The 12,924-nt window shown below is 44.8% G+C and overlaps 1 long non-coding RNA gene across 1 annotated transcript; it reads right to left on the bottom strand.

The window, feature by feature from the left end:
* Positions 1 to 5,526: 5,526 nt before the first annotated feature.
* LOC123818531 lies at positions 5,527 to 7,031 on the bottom strand. The gene is made up of 3 exons (XR_006785638.1): positions 6,861 to 7,031; positions 6,560 to 6,638; positions 5,527 to 5,996 (listed from the first exon to the last, which is right to left on the bottom strand). It is a non-coding gene; the product is annotated as an uncharacterized LOC123818531 (long non-coding RNA).
* Positions 7,032 to 12,924: the final 5,893 nt, after the last annotated feature.

Consider the following 12,924-nt stretch of genomic DNA (forward strand, 5'->3'; position numbering starts at 1 on the left):
AGCACAAAGCAGAGGCAGCCCAGCCTGGAGGCTCAGATGGGGCTGAGTTCCAGCCGTGGTTCTGAGATTTATTGGCATGCAGGCACATCGTGTGCCCCAGGTCCATTTGTCCACCTGGAAGCGGAAGGAGTCCCAGTGCCTCCTTCCTAGGGTTGCTTTAGGATGCAGTCAGCTAGGACCATGGAGTGCCTGGCACAGACCCGGAACAGAGAGAGTGTTTGGTGACAGTTAGCTTGGGAGTTAGTATAAAAGGATGCTATTTTTTCTCTTAGAGAAAAAAATGTAAAGAATAAATAAATGACTGGTACCAAATACATACTCCCATTTCCAGGGCAAACTCAATCATTTAAGTCATTGGTGGGAGAAAAGCAGCTGCAACATAACACGAAGTGCCCTGGAATCGAAGCCATAAAACCTAACTCGAAATTCCGTCTCTGGCACGTGGCAGGTGTGCGGCCTTAGAAAATCACTCTGCCTTCCTAAACACCCGTGGGCTTACCTGTAAGACGGAGGGGAATAGCGCCTGCCCCCAGGAGGGCTGCCACCAGCCTGACGGGAGAGAAAGGGTGCACGTGCAAGCGCCTGATGAAGATACTTTGCAAAAGGTAGCTTTCTGCTAAACTCTAACTTGAACTCATTTTGTGAGCACAAGAAAAGGTAAAAGCCTAGGATCTTGCATCAGAGTGCTTACCTTAAATCCCAGCTGTCCTAGGCACTGACAGGTGTGATTTTACCAAAATCACATAATCCCTCCAAATCTCAGCTTCCTCCTGTGTACACTATGAGTAGAAATAATACAGACCTCTAAGGGTTATCGAGAGAAGAATCCAGGAAGTCCCTCTGTAAACGTTTCTAAAAAATGCTCTTGGAATCTGTTAAGGTTTCCCTGTCCTCGGTTTATTTTGAGAGTAAACAGACACAGACAACAGTGCAGTGATGGCCAGAGGGAAGGGGGCGGGGTGGGGCGGGGCCGGGCGGGGCAGGGCTGGGTGGAGGTGGGCAAAGTGGGGAAATGGAGACATCTGAAATACTGTTAACAATAAAAATGTATTTAGCCCCAACTGGTGTTGTAGCTCAGCAGGTTGGGCATCGTCCCGCAAACCGAAAGGTTGCCGCTTCAATTTCCAAACATAGAGACAGAGACAAACTGATGGTTGCCAAGGGGAAGGGGGGCAGTTATTGGCACACACAAAAAAAATACTAATAAAGTAAATTAAATGGGACAATTGGTGGGAAAGAATATGGTATGTGCACTGATTTTTTTAGATAAATCAGGAGAAAACAAAGAAATTAGGCCACGTGGAGGCTTTGCTTCCTGAGCGCGTGCGCACGCCTTCTCTGGACCCTCACGGAAGAACTCAGCTCAGTGCTCCGGCCTCCCAGGCTTCACTGGTCTTTGCACACCACCAGTTTGGTGGGAAAGTTTGAGGCAGCTCACCGGAAACGCAGAAACATTAACAAACGGCTCCCCCTGCTGACCCAGCTTTCAAAGCAGCTTTCCAAAACTACCGTTAGTGACTTTTCCTGCGGCACTGACCCGTCCAGCCCACACTCTATGCTTTCTGAGGAGTCGTTTGCAAAATCCTCATTTCGTTCAATGAGTTAGGTGCTTCTGTTTTTCAGTGCGGAACACAAGGGTCCCGGATGGATGGATTGGATGAGACTAGTAGCTTTTAACACCCCTCCTACCTACACTTCAGGGGACCAAAGATACTTGAATGGGAGGAAAAACCTAAAGCAGGTCTTCTCTGCAACCCCTCAGGTGACTTTATTAGGGAAAATGACGCCCCACTAAAAATTTGGAAGCTACTCATTCCTTCTCCTCCTGATGCAAAAGGTTCAGCTGTCATCTCCCTATCTCTCGTTTCTGGTTCTGCAAACAAGTGGAGATGCCCAGTGGGAATAGCTGGATATACACGTCTGAGCTCCTGAGACACAGTGGGTTCTCGTAAAGAGAGCGCCAGGTGATAGAGAACTCTAAATACCTGAAATAAATTCAGCAGGAGGGCATTATTTCTTACGCCATTGTTCTACATATTAACTGGTCACTAAAAAGCCATTCTAGGAGGGACCAAAATAGCCCAGTACAAGTAAGGTGGTACCCGATGTTCTGAAAGGATGGCCTGTCCTTTAGAAACCTTCCCTGAGTGTGAATCCTGTCAAATGAGGTTTTAGCGAGAGTATGGATCCCTACAGATACGTGGTCCATCAAGGGAACGTCTGCACTCTGACAACCAATTCCGCCAAAGTGTGTGGAAGCACAGGGACGGCTGGGGGGAACCCAGACTTCTGTGCCACAGGGTTGCCCGCAATAGCTTGAGCCCCCAAAACTCTCTGCGCTGATGTCATCAACTGCCCAGCTGGTAAAAAGGAAAAGAGAAAACTGCAGTGTAGTGTCTCCATTTCATTCTAGCCCTGTGCTTTGTGGAGAACTCCTCCAGAGATCCTAACTGCAATACGTAACCCTGGCTAATGAAATGACCTGCTCTGTTGAAACGTTGAAGCATGCCTCCCAGAAATGAGCAGATAAAATAGGGGTGCTCCCTGCCCCCACAGAGCTTACCTTCCAGCAGAGAGATGGCAGCTAAACAAATCATCACAAAATACATAGGCAATTCCAGACCGTGAAAAGGGCTCGAAGGGACAGACCGGGGAGAGAGCGCGACAGAATGACCCGACTTCAACTGTGAAGGGCTGTGTGAAGGAGGTCACACCGAAGGCCTTGCAGGTCGTGGGAAAGCTGTGTGCTTTACCTAAGGTAAGTGCTGTGAACAAAAAGTACTGCGAAGGAGTTTTGAACGGCCTAATTGAGCTATAATTTTCCTACCATACAGTTCATCCACTGTAAGTCTACAGCTTGATGTTTTAATAAATGTACATACACGTTATGATTGGGTGCAGAACATTTACCAACTTTTTAAAAAGTAAATGGGGCATTTATATTTCTTCCTTGGTGGTTTCACCATTCCTATGGTTTGGCTTGTTTCTTATTAATGATTACAAGGGCTCTTCTGGTTTCACAAATATTAACCCTTGTGTGTTTTATATGTTGAGCATATTTCCTCTTAGTCTGTCTGTCTCTTGTCTTTTATTTTATGGTAACTCTCATCGTGAAAACACTTCTAATTTTACACAAGCTCTCTGTCTATCTGGGAGGGGGTGGCTTCTAGGTTCGGTGTCCGGCTTGTGTCTTTCTCTCCCAAAAATTACTAAGATAGCCTTTGTATTATTTTAGCACATCATGAAGTAGTTTCTTATGCTTAGTCCTATGAACAATCTGAAATTTAGTTTATAGCATGCTGTGAGAGAAGAACAAAGTTTTATCTTTTTCTCAATAACGACCCCTTTTCTCACTAGTACTTATTCAATATTCCATTGTACCCTTTTATTTGAAATGCCACCTTTAATATACTAAAGTTCCATAAGCACATGGGCAAATGTTACTGGAATCTCTCAAGTTGATCTAAGAGATTCTTTTTACGGTAAGAGATGACAGTAATTCCTGATAATAAAGTCATGGTACTGGGGTAATGGTGTGCTTGTCTGCCCAGTAAGGGGTCACGCACCCACCTCAGAGAGATAGGATGTCAAGCCATTATGGACACGCCGCTCTGAAAAGAGGATATAGGCTACATCACATCAGATGTTACTTCCAAACGAACTAAGTATCTGTTAAGCCAGATTTTCATGATATGCTCCTGAAGGATGGCTTCTACTTCAGCTTCCGTAGCTCTGGAGATGCTAAACAGCTACATTCAGAACAGATTCCTGACCACAGAGGCAAAGACCAAAGAAAGATCAATAAAAGCTGCAAAGAAAGCGATGCTTAGAAAGGCAACGTGGTCACAAGGGGAGGGATGAGGCGGCGATGGTCAATACTGGAGGAGCGGTGCCCACTTCTCTCCTGCCTGCCCTGCGAACTATTTCCCTGTGGGACCTGGCTGTGCTTTGTTGGGGGGGGGGACTTACTGGCCAGCATTTTGGATTTAACGAGTGAATTAAAGGTCTATGATCAGTGGGAAATAAAGCATTGACCTATACAAAAAAGGAATAGGCCATGCTTTAAGTCCTGCCAGATGGGACCATCCTAACGGCTAAAATACGAGTAAGGGCTGCAAATTAGAAACCACCCTTCTCCAAGCCTTGGTTATCCTAGAGGCTGGAGGTTTCACCAGACACTGTTTGTCTGAGGCCATGCATTGGGGGAATTTTCTCAGCCAGAAAAAGGCTTGGGGTTAATTTCCTTATTTGGTTTTCTTCTACTGTTACATTCCTGAGAAACTGAGAGCAAGGGTTTCGAGTTGAGTCAGTTCTTCCAATATTCTCATTAAAACCAGATCAAGTTATTAAATACATTCTTCTCAAAATCTATAATATGAAAATAGCAACTATATATGCCACTCCCTTTTTACAGATGAGAAAACTGACAAAGAATTTAAGTAACATGAAACTAGTGTATGGCGTGGCCGTGATTTAAATCTAGGTCCAGCTGATTCCCGGGCTCGTGAACTGAACCAACATATCACACCCACTCAAAGTCAGGAGTGGATGGAAGGGCTGGGGTACTGGGCATGAACTAAGGAGGTTGTCATCTTTGTCTAGCACGGAAACTCTTAGTAAAGGGGTTTTATCTGGATTTCTCCAGATAGAAACGAGAGGAAGCAAGGTGTAGTTTCATAAACCCGGGCACACAAATCATCCTACAGTGGCAGCACTTACATTAAGAAGTCGAAGTGTAGGAATCTCGAGGACTTGTGTGCTTTGTCGTCACTGCTGTTGATCTTGTCCACCAAAGGGCAGACTCACGAAACCATCCTCAGTTGACAATGTTTGGTCAAATTTTTCATCCTCCTACCACAGTCAAATGTCTCAATTTAATTTCAAACTATAATTTTTAAATGTTATTTGTTAATGCTTCTCATCTATTGTTGACACAGACTATGTTAAGCTCATTCTCCACCTGTTTCCTTATTCAGTGTCATTCAAGGCAGGTGACATGTACAGTGCAGCATGTCATTTGGTTTTGTGGTCAGATAAGCAGCATTTATGAGCAGCAGACTTTAACCAAATCTGCTCAACAACCAGGTCGGATTATGTGGGTCAGAGTAGGGGACAGAGGAAATACTGAGTGTATCTGATAAAAAGTATAACCTAGAAGTTACATTAGGTGGGAAAAAAAGGACTTTGCTGAGTGGGACAATTTTTAAAAGACAGCTGAAATCCAGAAATCTTAAATTCCAGATAAAAATGCTAGGAAGGTAGAGGAAATAAAGCAAACTCCCGAGGCAGGACCTGCTGCCCTGACTCCAAGTCAGATCCCTGAGCCTTTGAGGCTGTAGGTAAACCCCACCAGGCAAAGGTAAATTCCTCCATTGCCAGGAGAATGTCCCCTTACCACCCTGAGAAACAGCCCAAACTTGTCCAAGAGGAAGAGGTTTGAATGCATACCCTGAAAGTGAAACTAGATGCAAGAGAGTTCATCAGTACTTTGTTTTTCTAATCCAGCTAAGTATTTGATCCAGAATATCAAATCATACCCATCATTTATTCAAACTGAAACTGTTTCCCAGCTACAAAATGCTTTAGATCGAAGGAGCTCTTGAACTCATCTAGCTCCAGAACGATAGGATGCTACAGAAAAAGGACTATGGGAAGAACTGGGCACCGCAGCAGCTTCTGAGGGAGGGAGGAAACGTCCCAGTATTACTCCCCACGAACTGAGAAGCACAGACAGGCAGACGAATGTAAGGAGGTGACAACCGCGGGGCGCTCTGTGCTTCCCAGCCCACATTCAGAAGATCACGTTCTGCTCTCAGAAACACATTCTAGCAAGGACGCGGGTACAGTAGAATGTCACTGGCAGAGGGTGATCCGCGTGGTGGTGCACTGGGCCCCGGAGTGCCACAGAGAACGTCAGGCAGGGCAGGAGGGGTAGGGAACGTCGGTTTGGAGCTCCGGAAGATTGTTCCTCCTGCCGTCTCACCATCAGAAATGACCTAGGAGTCCAAACCAGAGAAAGAGGCTGTGAATGAGTGGACTACCCACGTTCTCCTAGGAGACCACCAGAGCTAATGTCTCATGTCCTGCCTCCCTATTTACCTTGGTCACCCACCAAAGTCCAAGTTTCCAGGTCACACATTATCAACACACTCGTCTCTGCATAGGACACTGTACACACCCGACTGGCCCAGCCTCCCATCACTCCTGAACCATCCACACTTTCCTACCGTGTTTTGTGGAACTCACAGATGCCATCTGCAGAACCTCTCTACCCTCAAACACTTCTGAGTGTCCCTTACTGCTCTCTGCGCTTCACAATAGCCCCTGCGTGTGCATGGCTACACCTGGACCCTTCTCTAGTGAAGGATACTTTTTCCACATTCAATGTATCACAAAGCCTGGAGATGATATAAGCATCCTTGTTCCTTGTTCTCATGTAAAAAAACAATTCCCCTCCCTGATTCCACAAAATTTAACTCTGTAAAAAATGCACCCTTGAACCCTAGCAGTGTCCACTACCTCTTCCTTTGGCATCATCCATCACCCACCCATCACTCACCCTCATTCTTTGCAGATGCGAAGCTCCTGGTTTCCGGTGTTCCTCTTCAGCACAGTTGCCGCCATCAACCTTGGTGCGTCTACAACCAAATATATTAGTCAGCCAAGGCCTCAGCCTCTCAGGTCCTCAACTTCATCACCAAGGATCACTTCCTGTCTCTGAAATCTTTGCTTCTGGCATTCCGTTCTCAGATCACCGCTCTCTAGCTCTCGCAGCTCATGAACCCTGCAGCCTCACCAGAGATCCAACCTCCTGTCACCACAGCCTCATGGCCCAGCAACGTCCGCATCTCTCCAGCTACCTCGTCCATAGCCGGTGGCCCGCCGTGACCATCACTCCCTGCAAACACCATTGCCTGTCTTGCCCCCTTTTTTATTTTTCTTAGGAGGCAAAGCTTGGATGTGGCTACAACCCAATCTCCATCCGCCTAGCACCTGCACACAGGCCACTGAAAACAGATTAACACACAAGAGTGCTGACTGATTTCAACTTTAGCGCCTGATGGGAGCCTTCTGGCTATAAAGCCAAACGACTGCGTTATCTGGGTGACTCAGCTCAGGTGAGTGAGAGTGAAAGGGAAACAGGAAATAATCATGAAAATAGGGTCCAGTGACACACCCACAGGTGATAAGACTGTGTCTGGAAACCAGCCAGTGTCTTTCCAGAACGTGAATTTCTCCTAAAACCGCTGCATAACTTTCAGGTTCCTCCAGTGTTTTAACGCAATGTTTCACGGTGGCATGGTTCATTCCTAGTATGTGACTATAAAGACCTGAGTCCTCTCTTTCCTATGTGCTGTTTCCCACAGAAAGAAATGGGGTGAGAAATTCTGAAATAACTCCACCCAGATGGTTAAAGCAATACACAGTTGTACAGAATTAAACGCACCTTAAAATAACCTGCTGGAACACATTTAGCCAGAAGTGGGATTGTTGGATCAGATGGTAGTTCTATTCTTAATTTTTTGAGGTTTTGACAGGGGACTCAAGAGTTGGAAAATGTTAGTTTAAGTAATAGCTAATAAGCTTAGTGATCAATGCGCGTAAAAGCTGTGGTTCCAGGAACTGAAGGTGTGACCCACCCTGACCCAGGAGACCACAAGCAGTCCCACCCCTGTGCCTCAGGAGGGCTGCAAGCGACTCAAGATGGCATCTGAGCCCCTGTGCTCCAGGGGGAGATGACCCCCGCCCACGGCCCAGGGCGAGCACACTCCAGTTTTTAATCCAATTAACCCTTCCCTGAATTCCAAACCCCTTACCTACACTTTGTTCTCCTTATAAAAAAGGGCCATTTTTAAAAAAATTTTTTTTAAGATTTTATTTATTTATTTTTAGAGAGGGAAGGGAGAGAGAAAGAGAGAGAGAAACATCAATGTGCGGTTGCTGGGAGCTGTGGCCAGCAACCCAGGCATGTGCCCTGACTGGGAATCGAACCTGCGATGCTTTGGTTCGCAGCCCCCGCTCAATCCACTGAGCTACGCCAGCCAGGGCCCAAAAAGGGCCATTTTAAAGTGGAATTTAAGACTTTCTGTTCAAGTGTGAACCTGCCAACTTCTCAGATGATGGCCATCTGAATAAAGCACCCCAAATGATTCAATCCCCGTCTCTGCTTATTGGGTTCGGTAAGTGCCAGGCAGCACGAATGCCAGTTTTTTCCGTTTTCAGTGTCACCGTACTGTTTTCCACAGTGGCTGCACCGCTCTGCATTCCCGCCAGCAGGGCACCAGGGTTCCAGTCTCCCTGTGGACTCTCCAACACTGGTCTTTTGGATTTTTTGCTGCCGTTTTTTTGTGTGATAATAGCCATCCTATTAGGCGTGAGGTGATATCTCACTGTGGTTTGGATTTTGCATTTCTATGACGATTAGCGCTGCTGAGCATCTTTTCCTACGTCTGTTGGCCAAATCAGGATCTTGCAGAGACGTTAGCCCTCTTTTGCTTACTGAAGCTCCATTGACAGTGACCACCCATGGAAACAACTGAAACGCCCATCAGCAGGTGAATGGATTTTACAAATGTGTTGCGCTTGTACAACAGGATATTATTCAGCCTTTAAAACGAGGGAAATCTGCAATGTGCAACAACAAGGATTAAACTTGAGGTCATGATGCTAAATGAACTAGGCCAGTCACAGGAGCACAAATGGTCCCACTATATGAGGCATCTAAAATAGCCAAACTCCTGGAAGCAAAAAATACAACTGTGGTTGCCTGGGGTGGAGGTGGGGGAGGGGGGCGCAACTGTGGGGTGGGGGGAGTTACTAGTCAATGGCTATAAAATTTCAGTTACACAAGATGAATATGTTCTAAAGATGTCCTGTGCAACGCTGTGCCTGTAAACAATACATGCAGCACAGTGAAAAACTGTTACGAAGGAGATAACATGTTAACTATTTTTACCACTACATATATATTTACACACACATTTTTTAAAGATTTTATTTATTTATTTTTAGAGAGGGAAGGGAGAGAGAGAGAAACATCAATGTGCAGTTGCTGGGGGCCGTGGCCTGCAACCGAGGCATGTACCCTGACTGGGAATCAAACCTGCAACACTTTGGTTCGCAGCCCCCACTCAATCCACTGAGCTACGCCAGCCAGGGCAGACATTTTTTTAAAAAACTTGTTTGACACTGGCATATTCTTTTCATGACACAGGGGTCAAGACTATTTATTACCTGTGGACCTTGGGCAAGATACTTAACCTCTCTAGGCCCCATTTCTTTATCTGTGAAATGGAGCAATAATAGCACCTCCTTCAGAAAGACACAATGAGAATTAAAAGACTCCAGTGCTTGCAATGAAGGCCATGAGGTAAGGAGCATTAACTTTTATTATTCATTAACTTTTTTTTACTGTTTTTGCAGTGTTTATGCTGATGAGCCATGGATAAGATAGAGAAACATCCCCCAAAGGGAAATAAAAAAACTTCTCCCAACCTCAGCCCATGGTTAAAATGTCCCCCTGGTCTCCGTTGAAGCACTCTGCACTAAAATGCTCCCAGTACACGAAGGCCCTTAGAGCAAACCCCAGCTGTGCCCCGTGACGCATCACTACAAATGCACGGCTTACCTTCGTACTGAGCCTCCCTCAAGGTCCCAGGGGGCCTCACTGGGGCACAGTGAAGGAAAAGTTGGCTAGGGTTCCAGAACGGATCAGATAAGCTGCAGATACAAGCAGGGAGAGGAGCATTCTGGGAAATCTCGGAACTTCGACAAAGGGGTCAACGGACGGATGGGACTCTTTCTTTCCCTCTCATCTCACCCTCAGGTCCCAGGGCAATGGGGCTGGTTATCAGAAATCTTGAGCTGCCTTCCTCCCAGCCCATCAGAGAGATCATTTTACATGGAAACGTTTTAAACCCTGCTGCTGCTTAAAACTCTTCCATGCCTTCCCATTCCACGCCACGCCTTGGATCACTATTTTCTATCTTGGAATGAGCATGCTGGTGGAGGGAGTCTAACAGGATGAAGACAGGAAGTCCCTTGAGATTGGTTGGGTTTGTGGGAACCCCATTTGCAGGGAGGACAAACTCCCTCTCACAAGTTACAACCCATTTTCTCCTCGTAGCCCATTTCTCACACCTGGAGGAACTCGATCCCCTGAGGACAAAGCCAAAACCCTGCCCCTCCCCTTTCCCACCTCAAGAAGCCAGTGAAAACCTGGCTTCCAAATCACAGCTGCCCGTGAGCAGGAGAGTACTGATGTGAGCTCTCACAGCACTAGCAGTGGGGAAGCAGTGTGCTCAGTGGTTAGGAGCATGGTCTTTGGAGACCCACGGACAGGGCTGGAGTGTTGACTTGACCACATTCAAGCTGTTAATAAATCTTTCTGAACCTCAGTATCTTGTCTGTTACAGGATGATAGCAGTTTCCAGATGAGAGTTGTTGCAATAATTAAATGTGAGGTCTGGCACACAGTAGCTGCTTGATAAACATGGGCTGTTGTTAGTCTTAAAACCTTAATTCTAGAAGCTAGAAGTGTAATCTCCTTTCTCTCCTCTCCTCTCCTGTAATGCATACAGGAGAAGGCACACAAACCTCACATCATTCTATTAGCGATGATAAAATTATGAGAAAAGTGAAAAAAGTCTAGGGCGACTGGAGCATAGGAGAATCGAGACTTGGCACAGAGGGTGAAAGTCAGGCGAATCCTTGATCTGCGTAGGCCACGCTAAGCCTCTTCGGGGGCTGAGGCTGTTTGACTCACCCCTTATCTTCAGCAGCTCTAATTGAGTGCTTTGCATAGCAGCAGAGTGCTGAATACTCGTGACATGCAAACGCGAATGTGTGAAGTTACATTTACTCAAGCTCAGCTGAGTCAGGGGGCCTGGAAAACCGTGAGGAGTCCCAGCAGATGGAACAGGCTGAGTCTAGCTGGGAAATTTGCATCTGAATTCTTGTTTCTGGCTCGATGAACTCATCCGCTGAGTCAGAAACCATTTTCCCGACGTTCCTGTGGAGTCAGATGGCAAACGCTTAACTTACTTATTTCCAACCATTTTTTTAAATGTAAGAAAAAAGGTTTTAAAAATAAAACATGTTCATTTCAGAAAATCTGGAACATACCCAAAATATATGTGACAATTTAAATCCTTGTAATCTCACCAGCTAATTATGTACTATTATAACAAGATTTTCTCATGTCATTTTCTTTAAAAGTATGATTTTATTGATGTAACTTTCTATTAATGCATACATCAAACTATCTTCAATTTATTTAATCATCTCTCTGTCATTGGACATGTGGATAGTTTCCGAATATCCACTCTACCCTTGTAAATGTATCTTTAAATACATCTCTAATGATTTGCATACTCGATAGTCCTAAAAATAGTCTTACAAATCCTAAACACATAAAGGAAGCCCAGAAAAGATGGAATAGCATGTCTATGTAGAACAACTTACCAGAAGAAATCTGTAGATTCTTCTACAAATAACATGTATCACACATTTCCAGTCAAAATTCCAGCATGACTTTGAAAGAAATGTGACTAATTAGTTCTAAAAAGCATAACAAATAGCTAAGACACAAGCAAAGATGGAGCGCTTTTCTTACCAGCTATTGAAACATACCACAAAGCCACAGCAAAGAAAGTATTCTCATACCGGTACAGGCATCGACAAATAGATCAAGAGAACAAAACAGGGATCCCGAAACAGACCCACACGCGTACGGGAACTTCACGCACCGTTGCGGTGGGATCACTATGCAATGAAGAGAAAGCAGACAGATTATCTAGGGAATGATTCTGGGAGAGCTGGTCACTACACGGAGAAAAACACAGTTGGATCCCTACTTCACACCACATACAAATGTTAACTCTCATAGACTGGATACTTTAACCTGAAATGGAAACCAAAAAAAAAAAAAGGAAAATATAGAAGAATATCTTTTGTGACCTAAAAATGAGAAGGAGTTAGGAAGGAAAGCATAAAAACCACAGATGATCTGGGGGAAAATTTGTGGATTGCAGTGTATCAAAACAGGATTTCTAGGTCCTGATCAGTATGGCTCAGTTGGTTGGAGCATTATCTCATAACCAAAAGGTTGGCAGGTTCAGATCCCATCACGGCCCCTACCTACGTTGTGGATTCAATCCCCAGTCCAGGCACATACAAGAGGCAACCAGTCAATGTTTCCCTCCCCCTTTCTCTCTCTAAAAAACAATGAAAAAATGTCCTCAGATGAATAAAAAAAATAGGATTTCTTTTTAAAGAAGGACATTGTAGGCAAAGCTAACAGATAAGGGACAGCCTAGAATATATTTGCCACCTCAAAAACTCAAGGCACTACCATGTAGAAAATACATATAACTTCTGTATATCAACAAGAGGCAGGAAATCCAACAGAAAATTGGATAAAGAATTACAATAGGCAACTCATGGAAGGAAGAATCTGAATATCTAACAAATCTATGAAAAGACGCTTACCCTCTCTGGTAATCAAAAAATGTAGGTTAAATACCGATAAGATATTAAACTTTTAAATTTTTATTCGAAGGATTTCTAGGGTTTTCTTTCTTTTTTTTTTTCAAGCCAGTTATACTCTCTTTTCCTGTCAGGGTTTTTTTGTGTGTTTTTTTAGATTTTTTTAAATTTAATTTATTTTTAGAGAGGGAAGGGAGGAAGAAAGAGAGAGAGAGAAACATCAATGTGCAGTTGCTGGGGGCTGTGGCCTGCAACCCAAGCATGTGCCCTGACTGGGAATCGAACCTGCAACACTTTAGTTTGCAGCCCACGCTCAATCCACTGAGCTACACCAGCCAGGGCTGGGTTATCTTTCTTAATAATACCATGAATATTATGACACTTCCAGACTCATTATACTCTTGCTAGTATACCAAACATATTTTCTCATGTATTTCT

Source organism: Phyllostomus hastatus, unplaced genomic scaffold, assembly GCF_019186645.2.
Source record: "Phyllostomus hastatus isolate PE091 unplaced genomic scaffold, TTU_PhHast_1.1 phas_contig_283, whole genome shotgun sequence".
NCBI classification, from domain to species: domain Eukaryota; kingdom Metazoa; phylum Chordata; class Mammalia; order Chiroptera; family Phyllostomidae; genus Phyllostomus; species Phyllostomus hastatus.